An 11,655-nucleotide genomic window follows, 5' to 3' on the forward strand; every position below is an offset into this window, starting at 1 on the left:
ATTCTGTTTTGATGTTTTTTTCTAATTTATCGTTGTTGTTGTTGTTGTTTGTTGGTTTATTTGATTGTATGTATATTTGTTTGTTTTTCTGTCACCCAGAGAAAGACTTCTAGAGTATGATGATAGCCTGAATTTTAGAACTGGCCTCTTTGGTCAAAACACTGAAAAGAACTGTTTACATTTATATGGTAGTTCAGAGAGACCCAAAATGCCAAAAGGGTTCTACTTTCCTAGCAGGCAACACTGCTCCACTGCAGGGCTCCACGCGTGTCGCTGCCAATACTCTATTTCACACTGTAGAGTTTTTGCACAGAATGTCTCAGGCATATAGCACAAATGATAGGTTAGCACTTAGATGCCCTCCACCAGTTTCCCCTTTCGCTTAGACCGATTGTAGCTCACACTAGCTGACGAGATGACCAAGCATTGACAGCCAATGTTATCTTCGAATGTTGCATTTTTACCAGGTGCGTACTTGGCCTGTGTGTTCATATACATTATCTGGGAATGGCTTTTGTGATATTTATGTGTATTTGTGCATTTAAAAAACAATGGATTAGTACAATGCATTATGATGTACATACAGAAAATTGTGTGATTTTCTCTTGTATTTTGTTGTCACATGGTGGAGATATTTTCAACCTGATGAAGATCAGTACTCATTTACAGGCTTTACCATAGCTTAATTTAGGAACGGTGACCATAGTAAATATGACTTTGCACAACTGTTCTTGTGAGTTTGCACAACAGCTTGTTTTAATCTGAAACAGTAGCTCATTTTGTTATAAAAGAAAAAAATCAGTATTTACCCTCCCAGCAGACAGATTAAAGTCTTCCAGCATTTCCCAGCAAATCAAGCTGTCGTAACATTACAGTTCTCACCAGTTCTATCCCAAGAGGTAGCAAGAAATTCTTATGAAAATATAAATCACAATGTAGTTTCTTCATATTTAATCATTACTTTGCGTCAACTCTATGGCTAGAAAGGGCAGCAATACTAACCCTTTAATTTGATAAAGTTTAATTTGATATTTTTCACTTCGAACCCAACTCAGAAAGTAGGTTTCATAGAGATGATAGAAGTTATTGATTATAATGTAACCCTTTCTTTGACATTCACAGGAATGCCAACAAATTCTGTCAACCTAACTGTAAATGTTTTTAGGCAGACTCCATTTCATTACAGCGTCTTACCAGTAAAGAGCTGTCATGATATAGTTTTCCTAAACCTTATTATGTGTGGTTTTTGCATCACATTTTGAAAAAGAGGCCTGAGTGGCTCTAATATTGAAAACTATAAACTCAAAATGCATATAGGCTATAAATATATTACAAGCACTGCATGATATATGACTAATATTTAATAATTAAAAACGACATCGTACTTTTTTTTTTTTTTTTAATGTCCACTAAGATCTTTGGAATCATGGCGAACAATTCTCTGAGTGATTACATCATGCTGCCCTCGTGTTTTGTATGTCAGCGTATGCAGCATGCCGTTACACTCAGTGTATGATGACCAAACCTTTTATATATCTTTACTGCGTGTGCCCAACCAAGAGGAGACTAGAGATTTGTTTACTGAATACAATAAATGCTATTTTAAAACCAAGCAATGAGGATTCTTTTATGGATTCAGTCAGAATCAAAATGAAGTTCAGTTATGTACTGGACATCACTAGACACTCTGAAGTCAGGTTGTTGGCGGTTTGTACAGAACAATTCCTAATGCTTGTGAGGAAGAATCCATAGGTTTGTATTTCTCTTGGTCCTCCACTGGGCTGCAGAAGTCTTTCACATCTTCTCTCTTTGGTTTGTTTGATTCCAACCTGATAATGAAAATGCCTCCTCACATCTTTGTGTCCGCAGTGTTGAAGGTACACATTTTGGAATACACCAAGGAGGTTTTCAGTCCCTTGCTCTTGAGGTCAAAGATACAGCTGACTTCATGAAACTTTCATTGGATTTTGTTTGGAAAATGTATTATGTTAACTTCACAACAACCAAGTTCATAAAACTATACCCTTTAACCTTAAATAGCCTGAACTGCAAAGTTGACGGTGTTGTATTTAAGTTTTTTTTTTTTAAGTTCTTAATTGATCACACACACACTAGGAACAGTGAGCAGTGAAATTTAGCCTCTGCATTCGACCCTTACGATACACATACATACACACTAGGAGCAGGAGCAGTGGGCAGCCGCAGTACCACACCGTGCATGTTGAGGGAGGGGAAAGCACTGTTTATTCAACCCCCTCTACATTTTCCCTGGTGGCCCAGGGGATCAAACTGGTGACCTTCCAGTCCAGTTTGAGAATTTGGTTAGATTCCTCACAGCCTCTGGCATGAAACAAATTCAAACTCACAACATATTGATTTTAATAAAGTTGATGTACATTATGCCCTGCTTGTGGGTTTTATAAGAAATGTGTGTGTGTGTGTGTGTGTGTGTGTGTGTAATGGAGCAGAAGGCTGTGTGAGTGTTGGAAGATGACAGATCGGTGACAAGCTGTCCTCCCTGTAATGTATGATCTGCCTCCAGATCACTGGCATAGTCTCTGTAATTACACTTCATTAAGGAACCCAGCGTCCCCGTGCCAAGAGCCCGATGCAGAACACTTCAAGCCATAAAATGAAAGTCAAGTGTCCGTTGGTTCTGGCTCTTGGGACACCCGCTACCCCCCCCCCAACCCCCCACCCCGTATGACCCCTTGTGCTAACCTCCACAGCAGATTTAGAATCACATTTCAGCTGCCTCAGACATGTATCACAGAGTGTGACCTCTTACCCAAATCTGGTGTGTTTCTGTCATTTTCACACACGCATACACAAAGCTGAAAGGCTTTCATGTGGACACAGGAAGACACATTTTTATAGACTTCGCCAAATTATTAATTTTTTTTTCCTTTATTGGCAGGGGGGTGGGGTTGCTTTCCCCTCTCCCTCTTTTTGTGATTATTTTATTTTTTTCAGTCAGGATGAGTCAGTGTCGTCTCTTGTCCCTTGTCCCGAGGAGAAAAGCCTGAAGCATTATACAGTCTGACAAATGAGCTTGCCACCCTGCTTACCCCCCGCCCCCCCACAGTGGATGGGCAGCCTGTCAGATTCCCCGGTGCCTCCAATGCCCATGCTGTCAGCACGGATTACCCAGAAGGCCAGCTGAGCTGGGATTTTACCTGCTGCTCCTCTCCCCTGTCAGCTGAAGCCCGGCTCAGGTGACTCCTTCACCCCTGTCATAGCTTTTCTCGGATTCTGAAGGAATCTCTTCACGCACACACATACATAAATACACACTCGTGCACACATACACAAGCATACACACCTGCTACACACACACATACACACACACACACACACATATATATATACATCATGTGTGCATCTCAAATACATCCTCAGTTTCATCATCAAAATGACAGTTGTTAGACACCTATTTGAACCTCAGTTGATTTGATTTGTTTTTCCAGGCCAAAACAAAACTTTAGTAATGTCAAACAGGGGGTGGCAGATACAAATAGTCCAGTGTGTCATGGTATATCTTATCTTTGGATGTCATAAAATATCCACAGTCTGCTTCTGAGTCTGAACGTCACATCAGTTCTCAGCCCCAGATCCAGAGAGAGAGAGAGGGGGGGAGAGAGAGAGAGAGAGAGAAGGGGGGAGAGAGAGACAGCGGGAGAAAGAGGGAGAGGGATTGAGAGAGAGAGAGAGAGAGAGAGAGAGAGAGAGAGAGAGAGAGAAGCTTGATGACTTCAGGTCAACCAAATGCCAGACTAGTACCAACTTTTATTTTAGCCCCATGGAATGCCTCACAATGTAAATTTGGCAGTTCATAAATTTAATGAAGATTTTTGTCAGTGGTATGTTGCAAACTAACAATCAAATAACAGAAGCCCTCAGACAAAATAACAATAAAATACCTACTCTTCCCATTCAAGCTTGGAAGTTGTGGTATGTCTATATTTTTGGCAGTACTTTTTGTTAACTAACAACGCAGGGTTTTTTTCCGGTAATAAATCATCATCCAGCTCTTCAAGTTTCAACGAAAACTGTTGATGTCATTTAAGAAAACAACTTTTTTTTATCTTCTAGCTCAAGAGCCACTAATAAGAGTCAACTGCAAGACTGGCTTGACCTAATTGCTATAAGAGCTATTAGTCTGACTAACATTTTGAAATACTGAAAGATTTTCTCTCTGGTGTGAGGAAAGATACTTTTGTGTCTCTTACTGCTGCCCCATGACTATTTTTCTCAATTGGCGTGATCATTAGAGACTTTTTTGTCTGATAGCTTACTCCCTGTTTCTGCTAATAATTCTCCATTGTTTGCATGGCTGTGTGTTGCCTGTGAGACTCAGAGGATCTGTCTCTCACAGAATTCAGTTTTCACTGTACTGCACATTTAAGCGCCAGAACATGTTATTTTGACAACAGTTCGGTTTCTTAGGTCACGTGGAATGACTTATTGCCTGTGGCATGTGAGAGCTTGGCACAGATGTGACAAAACCCATGGGCTGACAGTCACTGAGGAGAAAACATTTGTCCTGTTAAATCTGAGATTGGTATGGTTTGTAAGGTCACACTATTTTTTTTTTTTAGACAGATTTTAGTCATTTACATACATGAATCAATCCTATGGTAACTGTTAAAAGACCTAACACTTGGGCTTTTGATTCCTTATCACACATTGATTGGACAACTTTATATTAAAGAAATATAATTAGAAACACCACTTCTGGATCTGGATCTGCTTTTTTGTTGAACAGTAAAAATGTTAAAAAAAAAAAAAAACAAATCGGTGTATTTTCTGTCACTGTTCTCACTGAGCCGACACAGCACTGAGGGATGCAAACAATCGGATCGTTGGAAAAGCTCAATATCTCTCTATTATTCTCACAGAGCATTCATTCTTTACCGCCAGCCAAGAAGAAAATATCTACCACATACAGTCTCCCTAGTTCCTCCTGCTGTGCACAGAGTCTCTCTGCAGAATCTCATGACTGTTAGTGTATTTGCAAACCTGACAAAACAGATAGTCATTGAGCTGAGTCTCCCTACACCATCCAACTGCACCACATGAAACCAGTGGGAAGCTGAGAGCAGTACACTTTTGTGAGCATAATTCCTCCTATTTTCTCTGCCATGGTAATTAATTTAATTTTATGAGCTTGTGCTTAATTTTGCACCTCACAGAGAACCACTTGCTCAGTTTCAAGCAATGGACGACAACATGCCCGGCCAAATTCGTTTGATGACTCCCATAGTGCACATGGGCTGGCTAAACTCTGCTGAAGCTTGTTAATGGTTTTATGACTAAGACTGAGTGAATGCCAGTAATCCCTATCACAACTTAAAATGAGCATAGGCCGGCAGGCCAACAATGAATACAAGTGTTCTATCTGTCAATCAAACATGTACAGTGTTACATCCCTATGTTTTTATAATGGTTTAAAAAGACAAAGGATTTTATTTTATTACAAAGAATACCTGCTGACCAGCACTGAAAGACTGAAGGATTATCGGTGGGGAAATAAATAAATATGGCCAATGATGGTATAAGAAAATTTTGTGTTAAACACAGAACTTTAGCCCAGTCTGGTGTTAGTCCACACCTGCCAGGACCCACTGGACAGACATTTTTCGATCAAACTCATCACTTACACTCCTTATAAAGCTTGTATCAACATGACTTTAATTAATAAAATGGGAAGTGTTCGCACAAAGCTGCACTGAAGACATTTTGAGTTACCAGGACTGGGTTTGAAAAAGACTAGCTTCACCAGTAGTGTCGGGCAACATTTTCCCATTAACCCATTTGCTCAGCAATGCAGATAGCAGGTTTTCTGTATGTCTTTCCAATGTCAGATTATACTATAGTTAAAAAATTTGCACATCAGTAATGTTAACAGCTATGGTTACATATAAATATGAGTAAATGTCTATGCCAGTAAGATTTGTCATCTCAAATACAGTTAAAATGTCATGTAAAAGAACTGTGAAATGAAAAACAGAAACCTGAGTCTTTTTTCAGCTCTGTAGATCACAGTGACTCATAGACTTCTGAAAGAACTGCGACAGTGTAGTCATCATTCTCCCTCCCTCTCATTTTCCACGCAAGCATGAGGCAGCGATAACACAGAATGAGAGATCAAACTTCAACAACAGAGAGCAGAGGCGATACTATGGATTTTGATATGAAAAAGTTGGTGTTTCAATTACAAATAGGACTTGTTTCCATGATAGAGTGATGACCCATCATGCCGTTATCATGGTATTGAAAAATGTGCGGTTAGAAAGCAGCCTGAAGTATTTGTCTACTGAAGAGCTAAGAGCTAAACACTGAGAGCTTCGGATCAAATGAACCTCAAGTTTGTAAATAATTAAACACAGAAAAACAAAGTTTACGTTTTGTTGTATTGAATCATCAGTCATATTTTAGGAATTTATACCCTCAAGCAATTGGAATTTTGAAACCCCTCCCCTGTGACTATCTGATGCCCCCACCCCTCAGGTTTAAGAGTGTAAATAGAACCCCGTGACTCCAGAGGAAGGTTCCATTCCAAACTCATTCTAACAGTGATAGTGTGTCTGTGGATGACTCACTGTGTAGTGTTCAAGTGAGGGAGTCATCAGCTTGCCTTGAGTATGTCTTTCACAGATGTAGCACCAGGAATGAACCTTTTGGGTTTGTCTGAAACACATACTTTTCCAGACAGTGAAGTCAGTCAGACTTATACAGTTGGAAGATGGCTTTCAACTGGTTCCCAACAAGGTTAGTTCAGTTATTTCATATTCCTGTGAAAACAAACTCTTAAGTAAACAAAATCTCTTTACTACGCACAAGTTTCTATTTAGCTTTAAGACAAGTTGTTTTTGTTTCGGCATCATACGGTTCATTTGATGTCATTTATAGAATAAACAAATGGACCTGACCTTTTGGATTCAGCAAAACACTTTGAAATATTTATTGAGAGCTTTGTTGTTCAAAGGTTTGTAAAACATTGAGTACAATGGGTGAAAAAATAACAATAGAGAAACAGATTGTTCACTTCTAAATCTAGGGAACCATATCCATTGACATTTAATTTAGCAATTAGTAATTTAGCAACACTTCCAGCGACATCCTCTGTCTAATGAAGCCAGTTAACTGCCTGAATACTAAACCCTTGGCTCAAGCTACTGGCTGGATTCAGCTGGCTTGGTCTCTGCTTACCCGTGGCTGAGAGGAACAGGGTTGTTTGGCCCTTGCAGAGTCTGTTAATTACCACCGACTCATGTTTGTCTCTTCTATGTAACTCGCTGGTGTGAGTGTGCTCTTTGTTTGTGTGTGTGAGTGTGTGTGTGTGCTCTTTGTTTGTGTGTGTGTGTGTGTGCTCTTTGTTTGTTTGTGTGTGTGTGTGTGTGTGTGTGTGTGTGTGTGTGTATGTGAGAGAGAGAGAGAGTGTGTGTTTCAGTGCATGTGTGTGTCTTAGTGCAGGTGTGTATATTAGTGTTTGTTCATATATGCGTGTGTGTGTCTGTGTGTGTTTGGCCAATCAGACCTGCAGCCTGCCATTCTCTTGGAAAGGTCTATTGCCCACCTGTCTCAGAACTAAATTTGCTCTTTCTGCCTTCTGTCAGACAGCAAAACAAACCTGTTATGACAACTTAAAGTTTACAGTTTAAAGTTTACATCACAATCCACCAAAATGCCAACAAAATATCAAACAAAACATTCAATTCTAACCCTCTTTCCATTTTGTTTCACAGATATCAGCAGAATATTTGTGTAATATGTACACAGAACAATGCAATAGTTTTTACTATTCACTTCCTAATGTATGTTTTTGAATATATTTGAATAACAGCTTATCTTACTCTGTAAGAACTGTGCCAGAGAACTGCAACTCATCACTGTAAGATATAAGCCAAATGTCAGCTGAAACCTCTGATCAGAACTGCAACTCCTCATCACTGTAAGATATAAACCAAATGTCAGTTTAAACTTCTGATCAGCTAGGGAGAATTTAGAAGAAGCGTCAAACTTACAAAAGGAGAAAATTTCAGCATGTGAGTGAGTTCATCCATATTTCACACTGACCGAGAGAGAGTGAGAGAGAGAGAGAGAGAGAGAGAGAGAGAGAGAGAGATGGGTGGATAAAAGGACAGATGAGGGTACTGTGATCCTCAGAGCATGTTCATCCACTCTGGCATTAATCAGGGTGGCACAGGGACCAGTGGACAGTGTGGCATCAGAGAAGATCTGCTCTGTCAGCAGGCTGACTGTCAAACACTGGGGGCTGGGTAAGACAAGAGACCTGACAGGGGAGAGGGCAGGATACAGACAGACATCACCACATACACTCACACAGACAGATATCATCACATACACTATCAGACAGACACACCAACACATACACTCACACAGACAGACACACCAATACATACAATCACACAGACAGACATCACCACATACACTCACACTATCAGACACACCAATACACATGCTCACACAGACAGACATCACCACATACACTCACACAGACAAACACATCAACACATACACTCACACAGACAGACACACCAGTACATACACTCACACAGACAGACACACCAACACATACACTCACACAGACAGACACACCAATACATACACTCACACAGACAGACATCACCACATACACTCACACTATCAGACACACCAATACACATGCTCACACAGACAGACACACCAGACACACCAGTACATACACTCACACAGACAGACACACCAACACATACACTCACACAGACAGACACACCAATACATACACTCACATTATCAGACAGACACACCAATACATACACTCACAAAGACAGACACACCAACACATACACTCACACAGACAGACACACCGACACATACAATCACACAGACACGACACACCAGTACATACACTCACACAGACAGACACACCAACACATACACTCACACAGACAGACACACCAACACATACACTCACACAGACAGACACACCAACACATACAATCACACAGACAGACACGACAATACATTAGATTCCAAGCTTCTGAGAATGACTCTCAGCCCAGAGTCATCCCTTTGCAGCTGTTTATTGATGCATTAAAGGGAATGACAATGAGGTCTCTGCAGAATATTTTAATATCCACCATGTAATCACATGCCAAACTCTTCCCCACTGATTAATCACACTAATATCAACACAGTCGGGCACTGGCTGTGTAGGCCAGGTGGGGTGTGAGAAACACGTTGGGAAATACCTGCAAAACGTATCGAGGTGACATAGACTCAGTCTCACATCACACAGTGTGAACGCGTTTATCATACAAAGGCTCCAGCACATTTCGCACAGCGCATCCCAGCAGTCACTGTCTACAGTGTACAGATGCAGGGTGGGCAAAGAACAATAATCTTACATAAGAGCTTTCAGATGACTGTTCTGTTTCCTGCATAATCAAGACAGAAATGTTTACACAACAAAACAGCGATATACATTTATTTAAATGCATATGCTTAATATGTGCATTGCTTAATTTGTATGTGTGTGTGTGTGTGTGTGTGTGTAGCTATAAAATAACAAATATCCAAAAATGTGTGGTTGGTACACACAAACACGTATATACTGTAAGTGCGTGCATTCATACATACACACAGACTTACATGCGAGAGTCAGTCATGAGCCTGTGTACAGGATGTATACACCCTGAAGACATGAAATCACACAGCCCTCCAGTTTGTGCCACCACAGGAGGGATAAACCCATAACTAAATCTATTACCATACAGGCTACAGCCTTCACAGGACAGAATGAGCAGTTTCTCTTGAGACCAGCATTTCCACAATACAGCACCTGTCTACGCAATGCAGCACACATCAGAACAACGCAGCCACACTCCCACACAATACAACCACTCAACACAACACAGTATGTGTACCTACAACATATGGCCAGTTCATTCCGTCATTGTGTCCCTATTTACACATTTATATATATATATACACATACACACATGCATACACACACACACACATATATACATATATATATATATATATATATATATATATATATATATATATATATATATACACACACAAACTCACAAACGCACATATGCTAACTAGTCTGTATGTTTTCATTTATACATGGGTGCTGTGTGCTCTTGTCTCGTGTGTGTGTTCTGTGTTCTCTAGATGCTGTCACTATTGCTGTGAGTACGGAATGTTTTCGCTCTCGATTCTCTTTAAAATGAAGGGGCGTGTGAAGTTAAGGGCAGTCAAGCGCGGTTTGCATCCCCTACTGCCCACAGTCAGGAGTCATTAGTGCCAGGACAGCTTCAGAGTTAAAGTCACCCTGAGTCATTGATCCATACCACACAGTCTTCTGCAAAGCCTGCTCACTGGGCCTCTCCAAGAGCACTGGGATCCAAGAAAACCACCACACAATGAAGATACGCATCAACACACATCAGACTCAAAAGCCATTATAGATTGTTAGTATTCTGAGACCTTTTTACATTAAACATCATTATAAATAATGTATTTAGAACACGAGCCACTGAAAAAAAAAGTTCGAAGTAATAAATTATGAAAAAACATTTATGGTAAATCATCTGATGTGAGGAACTTAGCGTTCACTAAAATTATGTTGGTTATGCTCCTTTCACTTCCTCACAGTTTCAGTGCTTACAGGAGGTGTCTCAAGTTGACATTACTTATTCTGACAGAGGGCAATCAATCACTCAACACAAGTCAAGACAGTCTTACACTCCTAGCACTCCTCTTCTAAATGGTGACACTGGATTGGATTGGGCTGGATTGGAAATTATTATATATATATATATATATATATATATATATATATATATATATATATATATATATATATATATATATAATTAATTGATATTCATGATTTTTGGTTGGGGTTGAGGTTGAGGTTAAATCTGGCATACAAGGTGTGCGTGCATGCATGCCTTTGTGTGTATCTGCCTGTGCATGTTGGATCTATTTGTCAATACATTCTAGCTCCATCTGCAAGTGAGAGAAACGATCCTTTGGGATTAATGGAGTGAGGGACTGGGATCTTCAGTACATTTTGCAGGTTTCCATAACTGTGTGAGTTCCCATAACTGTATGTGTTGGTCACACAGCATAAGTAGCTTCACACTGTGACAGTAACAAATCAGTGTACATATTCACACAGTATTGGACTAACTCATCTCTTCAGTCCTCCCTGCACCAACAACACCAGTGTCCTCCTCCAGTGGATAACTTGTCTTTTAAAAGGCACATTCAGTAAACAGTGGCTGGTTTTCAAGTTAAAATTTCAAGTTAAGATTTCTTTCTTTTGTTAAACTTGCTTCTTAACTTGTGAATAATTATTTTGCCCTCTCGCAGTTTCATCGTCACAAAATCGCAAGAGAGATGAATGTATGTACTGAGCCAGAGTTCTTGATGATAACACACTCCAATAACACACTCCAATAACACACTCCAAAAGCCGGAGTCAGACTGGGCAGGGTTCGGTCATGGCAAACAGGGCAATAAAGACAGTACATGAATCAAGGTTGTGATACAGAGACAAGAGCAAACACCAGGAACACTAAGCAGCAACAATACCCATAGCAAGAAGTCTCAAAGAATGAGCAGACTTCA

The sequence above is a fragment of the Chanos chanos genome, chromosome 4 (assembly GCF_902362185.1).
Source record: "Chanos chanos chromosome 4, fChaCha1.1, whole genome shotgun sequence".
NCBI lineage: Eukaryota > Metazoa > Chordata > Actinopteri > Gonorynchiformes > Chanidae > Chanos > Chanos chanos.